Here is a 15,857-nt window from a genome sequence, read left to right on the forward strand (position 1 = left end):
CTTTTCAATCTGGTGGTCCATCTTTATGGAACAAACTACCACTGTCTCTACGATCTGAAGAGCAACTGAGTACTTTCAAATCCAAATTAAAGACCCATTTATTTTCGGCAGCCACACCCAACAGCGCTTTTGACCAACCTTCCGAAGGATGGATATTAGCGCTATACAAATGTATATATTGAAAAATGTATATATTGATATTGCACATGTTTTCTGAAATACTCGACAATGTAAAATCAGTATTGAACTTCGAAGATGGTCAGCGAACCACTACAAATTAAAGTAATATCTATCAGGGGGTAAATAATTCGTGGGAGTGTCCAGTTGCTATCAACGTATAGTCATACAATTTCACCGTATCTATGATGTTTTGAATCGAGTCTTGAGAAGATAAATTATATGGCTAAACGACCATAATGTTCCTATGGGACTCCTTCCCAGTTTTGTGTTTACTAGGATCTGAAATATTTACAAAGTTTAAATTTTGGAAAATTTACTGACAGTTAATTTCACAAACGACTCGGGTAGTTAAATGGAATGTGGGAATGATACTGGTCAATAATTAAGTTCGATGAAATATAATGATAAGAAAACTAAAATGAAAAACTAACACAACTCAATGAAGAGAAACACCATTCCGATAAATCTTAATCAAAGAAGTTTATAAAAGATATGAGTACATTCTTATAATATATAGAATACTGAGTTAAATTCGTATCGTTCATATAGCGTTTATTTTCAGTAAAGTGTGAGTGAGTGTGTTTAGTTTGACGCCAGAAATGGGTTTCACACATTGTACCCACGTGGGAATCGAACCCGGGTCTTCGATGTGACGAGCGAAGGCTTTAACCACTAGGCTACCCTACCGCCCATTTTAGGAAAGACGTCCGCTTCCGAAACTGTTACTGAGTTCATATGCTGAACTTGTTTATGTTGGATGCTGCTACAGCTACGTTATCAATCTTTGAACCGCTGTAATCTCTTCAATCCTTATCAATGAGCTAGATACAGTGTGTCCTGTATGTGAACTGATAGGGCAATAGCAACCAGATAAAAACGAACACGTCATGCGACACTGGTCTTTCGCAAGAATGTCCTCACACACTCCGATGATAGCGACATAGCGTCAGTGTATATAGAGCACATGTAAACCATGCAGCCTCATGCAATTGTGGATGAGATGTTTACCAAGCGGCTTCTTCTGGGCACATTGCTGTGCCTGGTGCTGGGATTTCAAGATGCGGGTATGTACCAATGAATGTCTCTACTTTTGCCTTTCTTTGTAAGGAGATTGTGCCAGTTCTTTTTTCATTTGCTTTGATTGAAAAACAATATATTTGCTTACAAACTGTATTCTTAGGTGCAAACTGCAAATATATTCATGACATATTGAACGTCATTAGCATTAATTTGGCTGATGCTAGGATAGTATCATCGCTTATAGTTGTATTATATACAACATTTAAAACGCAGTTAGAACAGTTAGGAAACATAACGCCACTGCACATACTTCAGCGTAGATCAATGCTCATGCTGTTGATCACTGGATTGTGCCATCCAAACTTGATTATTTACAGACCCCCGCCATGTAGTTGGAATATTGCTAAACTATAAACTAAACTCACACGCTCCTATGTATTCCTTTCTAGCAATGTGGAACAGTGAGAAAATCAAGGGAGATACGTTTTATCCTTGTCTTACACCAATACAAAAAGGGAATACTGAGATCTTAGTGTTATATACTATGCAGTATGTAATACATTTATACATATTAATGATTACTTTGAGGCATTTTCCATATATTCCATATGTATTATGTTTTGGTGACCCTCTCTTGATTATCTCTAACTCCAACTCCACTTTATATCACCGTTCCCTATCTGTGCGTCATCAGCATAACAATGTTCACCACCTGACTACCCGTGAAGGTCCGCGTTAGAATATTGACCTTTAGTAACCTATGCTTGCCGTAAGAGGCGACTAACGGGATCGGGTGGTCAGGTTCGCTGACTTGGTTGACACATGTCATCGGTTCCCAATTCCGCAGATCGATGCTCATGCTGTTGATCACTGTATTGTCTGGTCCAGACTCGATTATTTACAGACCGCCGCTTTAAAGCTGGAATATTGCTGAGTGCGGCGTAAAACTAAACTCACTCTCTTACCACTTGACTGTTTGTAGTTACGTCCAGAACTCGGAGTATCAGTTTACTCTTACCGTTACATTTGCAGTGTCATAAAATTAGAAATTGCATTTCATATGAACTATTGATTTGTATTTACAAAGGACACACACAAGCAATATTTGTTTTGGTTTTGAACAGTATACTGTAATTGAACAATTATTTGTGTGTGTTTTGTTGTTGTTGTTGATTTGTTTGTTTTGTTGTTGTTTGTTTTGGGTTTTTTTATTTTTGTTTGTTTTTTGTTGTTTTGTTGTGTTTTGTTGTTGTTGTTGGGTTTTTTTTTGGGGGGGCACAAGACTAATTTTAAGCCTAATCTCTAAAAATACTTACGTTTAGTAAGCACATTAAAAAGGAGCCCCAATGTGATGTGAGATTCCTGAACCTGAGGAAATCTAGCCATTTTTTAGTATATTTTATTTTATTTTGATTTTTTTTGATTTTTGTATTCCATTTCAAGTCTCACATAAAATACATATGCCAAAGAGGACAACATCCAAATATATATGTATATAGCTTCAGTGATGTTTTGCAAGGTTATATATGACATAAAAGACAGTATTGCATATATATACACACACGCACACCCATATACATATATACACATGCATATATACATATACATACATATGCACATACATACACGCATGTATACATATATATAAATATAACATCGTGAGATTACAACAATTATATAGATACATAAGATGTCATTAAAGCTTCTGTGGAGGGAATATGAAATTGGAGGGGTAAGGTTGAATAGTATGGTTGTAGTGAGTGGGGTCTGGAAGTCTCAGCTGATATTATATGTAGAATTTAATGTTTAGCACATAGTAAGGTATATCAATGTTTCCATTTCCTTATAAAGGGGTCTAAGCTATTGTTTTTCCCAGCTATATATTTTTCAGTTGTATATATATCTTTTAATAACTTAAGAAATCCCTCAAGGGAAAGTGTTTGTTGTTTTATACTTGAAACATAAATTAATCTTTTGGCAAGAAGTATAATATGGTTTAGTATTTTATTGTTTGAGAACATTCCAAACATGATAGTGAATTTTGTAAATGTGACATCACACTGGAGGTGGGCATTTAGAAATTGTTCTACATTTCGCCAAACGTTTTTAACTGAATCACAGTAAAAAAATACATGCAATATGTCTTCTGAGGTATTTTTACAAAAAGTACAAGTATCATTATTAACTAGCTTCATCTTCAATAATTCTGTCTTTGTATAGATTATTCTGTAAATAAATCTGTACCGATAATCTAACAGCTTACAATCATTTGTGCATTTCCTGTAATATCTGAATACATTACTCCATATTATATCCTGCTGAAAGACAGTTTTCCAATACTCTAGTACTTTAGGGGTATCGTTGTTCTTAATCAATTAATCATAGAATATCCTTGAACCTGTAATATTTGAGATCATATCTAGGTAAACTCTATTAATGTTTAATTGATTTAGCAGAGAGTTCATTGGAATGTTATTTAACAAATGATGATAGTCTAAGAAGGTTCCGCTTATTTTGTACCTCTGTTTTACATCTTCAAAACTGAGAAATCCATTTTCATTACAAATATCGCTGACATAATGTATACCGCACTTAAACCAATTTCTTATCATGTAAGAAGATTTAAAGAAATGATTTAACCAGAGTGGCTGAGCTAAGATTTGGTCTAAGTCATCGCTGTCAAAGCAGTGTTTTTTATAAAATATTCTCCAAGCAGATAAAACATCTCTCCAATAGGGATTATCTTTGCCAGATAAGCAATCAACAGCATTAGAACCTAGAAAGTACAGTTGACTTAAGGGGAAAATGCTATTACAATTTGAAGTTTTCTTTAAGTGACATTTCAGTGATGATAATTTCGAATCGTTAATGAAACATTCAATGTCAATCATTCTGAGGCCTCCATCTTCGTAAGTTCTACTGATATTAGACCTTTTAATCTTATCATTTTTATTATTCCATATGAATCTATAGATTATTTTATTGAGTTCATCGATCAATGTTTTTGGCGGGTTAGAAAGTGCTGAGAAAATATGTACTAGAGTAGAAATTGCTAGAGTTTTGATAACAGTGATTTTCCCGAGTAGAGTCAAGTTTCTTCTTCGCCAACTAGCAAGTAATCTATTAATATATTCTAGGCGTTTTCTTGTGTTAATTACCCAAAGGTCTTTAAGAGAAGCATTAAGTGATATTCCTAAGATTTCAAAGTCTCCACTGTGCCAGTCAAGATAAAAGTCATTGGCTAAAGTTATATTACTACCTGTCATTGAGCCTATCCAGATAGCTTTTGTCTTGTTTATGTTCATTTTGAGTCAAGACATTTGATAGAATTTATTCAGTGTTTCAATTGCAACATTGAGACTTTTGCGCTTAGGTTAAGGGCTTGGTCAACAGGAAATAATATACAGTACAACCAGAAACTATTGAGAATTTAAGATTGTATCAAATGTGAATATTAGCAGAACATAACTCCAGATTCAAAGACAGGTGAACAGTTAGTAATTTGTCAAGTCACCATGGGCAGCAATGCAGGCTTCAATGCGGCGGGCATACTACTGATCAAAGAAGTTAGAAAGTCGTGGTCCATGCTGTTACAATATCGGACCACCTCTTCCTTCATTTCAGCAATATTTGTCAGATTTTTCTTTTTGACACTTTCCTTCGTAAGTCCCTAAACTTTTTTTAATGGATTTAGGTCAGGGCTGTAGCTTGGCCAATCTAATCATATTTTGGGTGCGAAACCAGGCATGTAAATGCTTTGAACGATGTTTTGGGTCGTTGTCGTGACACGTGAGCAGACGGAAGTAAATGTCCCTCGAGAATATCTGTGTACCGCTTACTGTTCATATTCCCTTTAAATACACAGAGGGGCGTTGCCCCTAACACAGATATGCCAACCCACACGTTAAATTTCGGGCTGTACTTTGGGCGCTGATACAAAGGTTTTTCAGTTTGTTTGGTCCAGAATATCAGTGTAATAGGAAACAGCTACACAGAACTTTCATCTGAGAAAATCACATTGTCCCAGTTAAAATCTCTATGCTGTAAGCATCAGTTCAACATTCGCTCCTTTTGTTCAGGTTTCATGATCGGTGATGGAATTCCTAGACTCTTCTGCTAACCCATTGCATGCGGCTCAGTTCTAATTGTCTCCTTACAGACAGCCACAGTTCATCTATCAATCATATCCAGTCTTAAGCTTTCTAAACGCTTTTGTTTGTTTTTAGAAACAAGAATACCAAGCCGCCTCCTGTCACCGACAGTCAATTTTCTGGGCCTATCTGCGCCTCCCTGGTGCTCAATGCCATATCCATTTGCAATATTTTTTCAAAACACGATAAACAGCGGACAAGGGGATGCCTGTTCTACTTGAAATCACTTTAACTGATCTGATGTCCTTGTTATAATACTCTAAAATCAAATTCCTCTTCTCTAAATCATCAATACTGAGGTTCACTGAAAATGTCGTCTGCTAGCAAGTAAACAAATGGGGATAACTCTTCACAAACTAATGAAAAAGGATTAACGGAGTTGTCTCTCTTGAATGAAACCAAGTACTTGATAGCTGGTCAAGGTTGTTTATACTAGAAATCCAATTACACATTTTCCTAAAATTCTCAATAATTTCTGGTCATACTATAGTTCAGTGACTATGAGAAAGGCTATGACTTTCATCCATAAGGCCCCATATGCATACATTAACTTTTGTACAAAAAACACAGAGAAAATATCCAGTATGGTTTATATAAACTACTATCACGTTTCATGCTGTCCAAAATTAAGCAAATATGAAATGTTTTTTCTTAGTGATGTATTTGTTACATGTATCATTTGACTTTACGACATTACGTTTGTATGTTTTAGCAACAGTTTTCATAAAAGTAACATTTAATAATGTTTTTAATGTTTTGTTCATAGCACGTTTTAAAGTATAAATTTCTTTGCCTGTCAAAATATATCAGCAGTTAACATACACACATTTATGTATTTATTTATTTATAGCGCCAATATCCAGATCACCGCTCAAAGGCGCTTTGTTATTCCCTCGATCATTGGATGTCAGTCTCAAACGGCACATATGTGAGGCTTTTCATGAAAATTTTGTTCACATCAAAGATTGTGTTAATTAACACGTGTTTTCTTTACCAGCTGCCTGCAATGAGACTCTTCAGGCAGAAATCTATGAGAAGACTCTTGAATCTGATGGATACCCAACTGGTTATGGAAGGTACAAACAAAATTAACAATAATCAACATCAGATTCCATCAACGCACGGGGAGGGATGTATATGTATATATATATATATATATATATATATATATACATACATATATATACATACATACATACATATATACATACATACATGTACATACATACATACATACATATATATATATATATATATATATATATATATATATATATATATATATGCAGTATATGAATATACCTATTGTAGCCATTTGGGATGATAGGATAAGACCATTGAGTAATGTCATTTTAAATGAATCATACCTATTTTTTAGCCATTTGGACTGATGACTGATGAAGGATACGACCATTGAGTACATGTCATTTTACACCAGAAATGGGATCCATGCTTTACGTTCCGGACAGCATTTCCATTTCCTTATTCTCCGTCTATTTAAAATTGGAAGACAAGTGGATCGGGCACAAGTTGTGAAACAAATATAATTCTCCATTGTACACCCGTTTCATTATGTGAGCAGTATTATGGGGCAGAAAAATGAAGGAATGGGGAAACAGTATGCAAATAGAGCCTCATACAGTCGAGCACCGTTGTGTCGAACTATGATAACTCGATATCTCGGTTGTCTCGATATCTCGGTTGTATTTGAAAATTATGCGTCAAGATAACAGTAAACAATTCGGGTGACAGTCAATAATTGACTAGCCTTTACCTGTATTTGTGACGGATGATGCAGTTGGGGCAAAATACGCTTGCCTATTACGGACGACTGGTGTCACTTAGGTATATTTTAACAAAATCTCTTGCCCGCTGAGACACCACATATAACATTGTGTCAGTGTTTGGGTCCCTAGAAGCGTTTCATTGCTAACACATTACGTACTTACTTAGTAATACGTATTTATTTATTGAGTATTCGGGAGTAACAAACTTCATCGGAGTCCTCGCTCTGTTTCAGTAATGTCAACTGCTGGTGGAGAATAGAGACACCCAGTTATGGGGATCACGTCGTGGTATCCATCATGGATGCTGACATAGAAGTGTCATCTAACTGTAATGCTGACAGTCTGACGATTTATAACGGTAACATTTATAATTGTTCAATTTTCAAGACAAACTGAGTATCAATCTATGTAATAGGGATACAATGACATCCATCAATTAGATCAGCGAGCTAAACATCCGATCCCTTTAATCGCGTTTCACTTGATATACTGTCAACAACATGGAACTTGTCTGAACTCAAATACCACCCACAAATGTGTACAGGCAGTAGAGGCACCTAAAACCATGTGTATCTTTCTTTAAGGGAGAAGCGATGTATATCGTCTCGATTATTTACTAATCTATTGTGCTGCTTAAGCACAGATGTTCTCATAATGCTAATTTTCTAATAAAGGTCTAAAGTATAAACTACATAAGCATGGGAAAAATATACAATTGCTTGTTTACTTTTCAGGGAACAGTCGATCCAGTGACGTGCTTACAACCTTCTGCGGAACCGGAAATGAACAGTTTATCAGCAATGGAACATCTCTGTTTATAGAATTCAAGACAAATAACCTCATCAACAGGAAGGGATTTCAACTTAGATATTACGGTGCAAAAAGTAAGATGCACAACTCGTTTTATTATTCAACTTTCATTTTCATTACTTTCTACTCAAACTATTGTTGCTATTGTATTTAGAGCTCATTTGGAGCTCATTTGTGTGTTAATTCGCTGATACGAAACTTAGGGGTCACTTTATTACAAGCGACACGCTTATTGAAGAATTACACGACTTATATTGCCCCCCGGTGACATGGCGTGCTACAACTTCTAAACTACAACTCGTGAAGATCCGGGTTAGAATTGATCTTCAGTAAACCATGCTTGTCGTAAGACGATGGTCACACTCGCTAACTGGTTCACACATGTATTCCAATTGCATAGGTCGATTCTCATGCTGTTAATCACTAGATTGTCTGGTCCAGACTCGATTATTGACAGGCCGCCGCCATATAGCTGAGTGTGGCGTAAAACTAAACTCACTCTCTCACTCTAAATTACATGTTTTGTTCCAGATGTAACTGATTGTGGAGGTCCGCTCACGGCCACAGCGACTGAGAAAACCCTTAAGTCACCTTCTGTGAAACATATCAGGTACGTTACCGACTGACATATGCAAGTGATCATGTGTTTTTATAAAATGTGTATCTTAAGTTCAGTAAGTGTATCACCAAAGTAATACATCTTCAAGATACGTCAGCTGACGCAAATTAAACAAATGAAAGGCGTAATGAAAACCAACTCCTCACTCACTAACTCTGGATTGACTGTTCGTAGGTCTAAAATACCATCCAGCTTGGGTGAAAAAGCAGTTTCTGTATTTCATGATGAGCATGGTAATTTCAGTATTTGTGATACTAATAATATTCAGTAATTTCCTCTACAACATGTATCGGTATCAGTAATACTTATTTTTTTACAATATTGGGTATCAAGGTGTGTACGTATCTGATTAAATGTATCTAGGACAAATGCCATCCGGACAAAAACACCTCGACAAATGCCACCCGGACAAAAGCCACATGGGACAAATGTCACCTAGGACAAATGCCACCCAGACAAATGCCACTTAGGACAAATGTCACCCAAATGAAAATAAAAACCACCAACACAATATCATGTTTCCCTGATGTGTATGCATGATAATGTACGATAATGTATTTTTAGCTATCTAATGTGTGACTGGGTAATCACAGCCCAAACCAGTGATGAAACAATCGTCCTAGAGTCGGATATTTACATTCATGAAAGCCCGGATTGCTGGGCCGACAGGGTGTCCCTCTATAACGGACAGGTTGCTACCGGTAAGTTCCCCATTATTGAAACGATTGACAACAAAATTATTGGCGAAGCTAATTACATAATTCTATATGAAAAGTGTAAATATTAAGAATCGTATAATGTATCGTTTTATGTTAACTTCTAAATACTGAAACTTCAATCTTTTTAGGCAATTACATATTTTGTGACTACTATCCTATCCTATAATGTGTCCGCTTTTTAGAATTATATAAGATAATCCAGTCATTGCGACCGTCTCGATGAACATGCAGTGTACCAACTCGCCGTTCCTTCAGGCATCGGTGGTATCGATACGATGACATGCATCGACCAAAATACCTTTATCTACCAAAACCGTCTATCACCCAATCTTCAAATTTAGAACCACTTACCACAACTAACCAGTTGAAAAGGGAGGAACGTTTGTGCAATTTATGTAGTTCCACGGCAAACTTCTTTGAGTGGCATGTTTATCCACGGCGGTTGGTGACGAGTCTCACTACATTTTCAGGTGTGAAGCTTTTCTCCAGTTACGAATGGCCTAATGTGCATAAGATGATAAGATGTTTATCCTAGAGTACTAGAGTAAAACATGTCTAAATTCGACATCAATGCCTTCTTTAGAATAGTCCCAGCTATTTGAGACTCATGTTAAGGTAATTCTGTAACGATTCATTGAAACTCTCACTCACTATTTGCATTTACCAATGCCCTTGTCATCTTGATTATATCGTTATATGTGGATTTATAGTGTACTTTTTCTCATGCACCACCGTTGGTGGGTTCTTCTGAGACTAAGAAACTGTGTATATGTGAATAAATGTGGACGGGATTTTAGCGCTGTAATATATATAACGGTAATGAATATACATTGTTCATTTATGTTATGACAAGCATCATACTGCTTGTATACCAATCAGGTTCCACGTTTGGAAATACATATGTTTAAACCATGTGTAATGAATATATATTATTCATATATGTAATGAATATATATTGTTCATATATGTAATAAATATATATTGTTCCTATGTGTAATTAATATATATTGTTCATATGTGTAATTAATGAATATGTATTGTTCCTATATGTAATAAATATATATTGTTCATATGTGTAATTAATGAATATTTATTGTTTATATATGTAATGAAAACATATTGTTCATAATGATACTTTTTGATATTTTCAGAATCGGAGCTATTAGCTCATGCCTGCAGCTCCACCCGCATGTTTTTTACAGAGTTCGGGAAGCAAGGTCCTTGTTCGTGCACGAACACACTTGAGGGCTTTGGTACATTATGATCAATTTAGTATAAAGTACAAATCTGTTTCCAGTAAGTACATTTCTTACAAGTATATGAAACGATTTATCCAGTTTGTCTGTTGGAGGCCTAACCCCGCACTCATCCGTACTCCATAGCGTGCAGTAACTGATCCAGTGATTGACATCATGAGCAGCTGGAATTCGATGACATGTTTGAACCACGTCAGCGAACCTGACCTATTACAGAATCCGTTGCTGGGATTGGCAGTTATTATGATCATGCTTTGAAGGGTACACTTGTGTTATCACAACATAAATGAGGGTTAGTTGTTTCGCTCACATTTGTTTATGGTCATCGGCGATAAGATATCATACAATGACCTGTCCGAAGAGGAAGGTTTCGAACGAATTATCAGACAAGTCAACGAAGTGACTTACGGAGCACACAATTTCTGCTTGTAATCAACATCCAATCCGATTGCCTATGCAATGAAACGAATCCAAGAAGGCCTCGCTGACTTGGTTGACATGTATGTCATCGGTTCCCAATTGCGCAGATTGATGCCCAGGCTGTTGATCACTGGGTTGTCTGGTGCAGACTAGATTATTTACAGACCGCAGCCAAATAGCTGGAAAATTGCTGAGTGTGGCGTAAAACTAGACTCACTCACTCACTCCAAGGAGGCGATTGGGTCTGAAATCTCGCCTTCCGGACAATGTTTACGAAAATGTAAATGTTTCCTGCCGAAAAGTTTTATTTACCCTGATCCAGACAGTGAATTTCAATTATTATCTGTGACGAATACACACTATTATACCACGTCCCTGTCATCGACTACACTAGACAATGCTTGCTATGGAACATATAACATATCTGGGATTACACTTTCTCAGTAAAGAACAGATTTTTGTACTTTTTGGGTCGACCCCGATACCGGAACTTGAACTCACGCTCTCAGGGTGAGGCACCTAGTCGCTAGCACACAAGAACGTTATGTAACTCAGCGCATTTGATTGTATGGCCACTATTCATATACTATTCACACTTTGCTAAGGATCAAATCAGTATGTTTTCTGTATGTCATTGCATCTTGTGGATCCCCTACCTGCTATTGACAGGTATTGTGTACTTGTCAATGACCCGTGACATGATTTGCAAAATGGTTAGTTGGTGCCATGAAAATCATTTTTATGGTTACCCATGAATCAAGTGCATACGGTTAGCTGAAAGTGGCTGTTTTCCTGTTTTTGATATGTGTAACCATATCAGTATGTATCCAGGTTTTAAATGGATACAATTTCAAATCATAAATCTGCCTTTAAGTAAAGTTGCGAATTTGTGTGATCCTTAGCAAAGTGTGAGTAATATATTAATTTTGATGATATCATGTCACGAAAGTGCTGTTATTTACATCGTCCACATAGTTGTAGTTAAACGCCGTCCACAGCAGCATTCCATCTATATGACAACGGTCAGTATATAATTGAGTCTGGGCCAGACCATCTAGTGATCAACATCCTGAGCATCCATCTACGCTACAGGGATACGATGACATGTCAACCAAGTCACCGTGCCTAACCACTGTATGAACACGAATACAACTTCAGTTACTACTATTCTAATTTACCAGATACAATATTCTAAACTTCTTAGTTCTTCTCCTATTAGATCATATGTGCAACTTGACAACGAGGGCGGGAGATGTTCCCAGGTACATCCTGTCCCCGGCTACCCAAATGATTACCTCAGGTAGGTTTTTATACATATATTTTTGTTTGAGATGTGATCTAGATTTAACCTACATTTGAAGTAAACTTAATTTCCTTTAAAAAATTATGTCAAAATATGCGGAATAGAACTTTTTAATACAGCTGAAGTCAATTCCGAAATGATGGTCGAATACATTTTCATTCTGGAAGATAACGCTCCAGATAATCAAGTTTGTATGTATACAGTAGATGTAGGTTGTTCGTAATACAACCCTATAAGAACTGTAAGAGCTTTGGCAGCTGAGTTTGTTGGTCAAAGTATCAATCAAAACTCGTTTCATGTCTAGAGATGTTGTGTGAAATGATCAAATGCAATGAGTGAGTGAGGGAGTTTAGTTTTACGCCGTTTTTAGTAATATTCCAGCAATATCGCTGACGGGGACACCAGAAATGGGCTTTACACATCGTATCCATGTGGGGAATTGAACCCGGGTCTTCGGCGTGACGAGCGAACGCTTTAACCAGTGGGCTATCCCCAACGCCCTCAACTACAATGAACAACGGCACCTTAAAATTGAAAAACGCTGACAACATCTTCACCCTAAAGTTCTCCCGTGATAGTATTATTTTAAGATGTTTTTAATTAATGTGTTCTTCCTTTTGCAGTAATTTGAATTGTGTCTGGGTCTTAACGGCAACGTCCAAGCACGTTATTGCCTTGGACATCTTGTACAACGTCTTTGATGAAAGCACTGACTGTGTGAACGATTTTGTCCAAGTCTACGACAGTAAGTACATATTTTATAAAGTTTTGGTGTGTGAAATTATAAAGTTAAAATTGATCAACAATGATTGATGCAATGTCATAATTACATCAAAATGACTTGTATTTGCGACAAAACCCACACGCCATACACGTTTACAGACACACACACGCGCACACACGCACATACATACACACATACATGCACACACATGTATGTCTAGAAAGTACAAATGTATCAATCATATATGACATAACATATTTCACATACACGATAAAGGTATGCGAATATTTAAACGAATATTTACAAGAAGTGGCTTAAACCTGATATATTTATTCCTGTCTGCAGTAAATAATGCCAATGAACCGTTAGGACCACTGTGCGGGGTCCACAAAGGCACACTAATCACGCGGCGATCCATTATGAGAGTTGTCTTCAAAACCAATGGCGTTGGCTCCGGGTCTGGGTTTCGACTGAAGTACAGGATGGTAGACTATGACGGTAAGCAGCACGGATCTTTACCATGAAGTGGGATGTTTCGTTCGTGTGAAAACAAAAAGGACAACGCTCGTAGACTCTACTAGGCCCCATGGTCTTTTTCATCATTATTCAAGATCAATGATTTTCGAGATCCCAGGATGAGCTAATGCGTCTTGTGACATCATTGATTATATTACCAGAGAGCATCATTGTCCCCCGTCCCGAATCTTATTAACCCGATATCTCATGAACTGTGTACCCAATGTCTTCAAATGTGGTGACAGCCTACACTGGCGGATTACACAGACACCAGTCGATTTTAGTGACCTTGACCTTAATTTCAAGGTCACCTCGACACTTTGACCACTTTTGAAGCTCTTGTTAACGCGATATCTCATGAACTGTTGTACCAAATGTCTTCAAATTTGGTGACAGCCTACATTGGTTGATTATCCAGACACCAGTCTATTTGGGTGACCTTGACCTTATTTTCAAGGTCGCCACGACACTTTGACCACTTTTGAAACTCTAGTTAACGCGATATCTCATAAAACATTGCACCCAATGTCTTCATTTATGTCGACAACCTATATTTGGGGATTGCCCAGACACCAGTTGCTTTGGGTGACCTTGACTTTATCTTCAAGGTCACCACGACACATTGACCACTTTTGAAACTCTTGTTAACGCGATATCTCATAAAACATTGCACCCAATGTCTTCATTTATGTCGACAGCCTACATTGGGTGATTATGCAGACACCAGTCATTTCAGGCATCTTGTATGTGACCAAGAAATAAAAAGTAGTAAATGTGTGATAAATATTCCATTCTTTTGCGGCGGGGGACATTGCCATATCAGTGGCAAACACTTGTTTCGTGATGGTTCAGAAACTATTGTCTCTTTCTTCTTGTAAAACATTACCATTAACGAATTCTAGACAATGGCAGATTACAAAAGTGTTAGCTCGATCTACGCACACGAAAACTGAACGACCTTGTTGAATCCCTCTATCTGCTCAGTGGTGAACAGTACTAGTGTTGTCATATGGGTGTTACTGTTTGTCTACAGATTCCTACTTCACCACACAGACTCCATCAGCAACTGCACTTACAGCATCATCGACTCCACAGAACCTTACGTCTCCCGGCTACCCTGTCCATTATTACAAGTAATGTTTAAGTCCTAATAACATGCTGGAATTTTAGTGGTCGTGATCTGTAAATGTCAATATTTGCTATTTCTGGCTCACCTGGCTGAAATGCAAGTGAACATTTCTCCCTTAAAAACTACTGGACCGATGAAGATAGCCGATTTCACTCCTTTTAATTCAATTATGATGACACCCCAGTTTTTTTTAATTTTGAATTCGTTTTTCAATATGACTGCCAAGATATATTTTTCTGGAAGTTTATGTGGCTGAGTGGGTAAGACCCCAGGATATCTACGTGACTGAAGAAGTGTAATCCCAAACATAATATTACATTTGACAACGTATTAAACGGCATAGTTTATTCACAGCTTTCGACCGAGGGAGCCGTGCCAATCTACCCTTTTTGAGGATTGCACAAAGTACTTGACTCAAAGTCTTTACTGAGAAAGTGTAAAACTCAACTCTTTGTTTGGGTATATCTATTGAAGCTCTCCTCTAAATGAATCAGTGTCATTAAGAGATAAGAACACATATATTTATTATATTGTTTGCTTGGTTGTGATTTTGTTTCAGTAACAAGTATTACATATGGACGGTAACTGCCAGATCGCCGACATGGCTTGTCCGAATTAAGGTCTTATCTTCCGACATGGATGCTTTCGATTCAGCCTGTCATCGAGATTTTATCAGCGTCTATGACGGTATGAACAACATCCACATTAAGACTGATTTTGTAAATATTGTATAGTTTGATTATCATTTCACAGTGACTCTCCCGATTCTTTCTTTGTAATTATTCAGGGAGGGTGGGCTAGACTGGTGGTTAAAGCGTTGGCTCGTCACGCCGAAGCCCCGGGTTCGATTCCCCACATGGATACAATGTCTGAATCCCATTCTTGGTGTCCCGACCGCGATATTGCTGAAATATTGATAAAAGCGGAGTAAAACCATACTCACTCACTTCTAATTTTTCAGGTGTTTGGTTTGTGTATATTTGCTACCTCTGTGCAAAGAAATAATGCTTTCCACATTTCTTTTCCACATGTGAAATGACTATTTTACATGGCACAAAATGTCATAATAATTGATGAACGTCAGTATCGCTGTTATTGGTGTCCAAATGAGCTTTCTCAAGCCAACAAAGGGGACACTGTATACATTCATGGTGACATAATTCTACATCATCAACAGGGCCAACACCTTCCAGTCCACTGCTGATTCACATTTGCGACTCGAT

This window comes from Haliotis rubra, unplaced genomic scaffold, assembly GCF_003918875.1.
Source record: "Haliotis rubra isolate DU_JTF1 unplaced genomic scaffold, ASM391887v1 Scf364, whole genome shotgun sequence".
In the NCBI taxonomy this organism is placed as follows: domain Eukaryota; kingdom Metazoa; phylum Mollusca; class Gastropoda; order Lepetellida; family Haliotidae; genus Haliotis; species Haliotis rubra.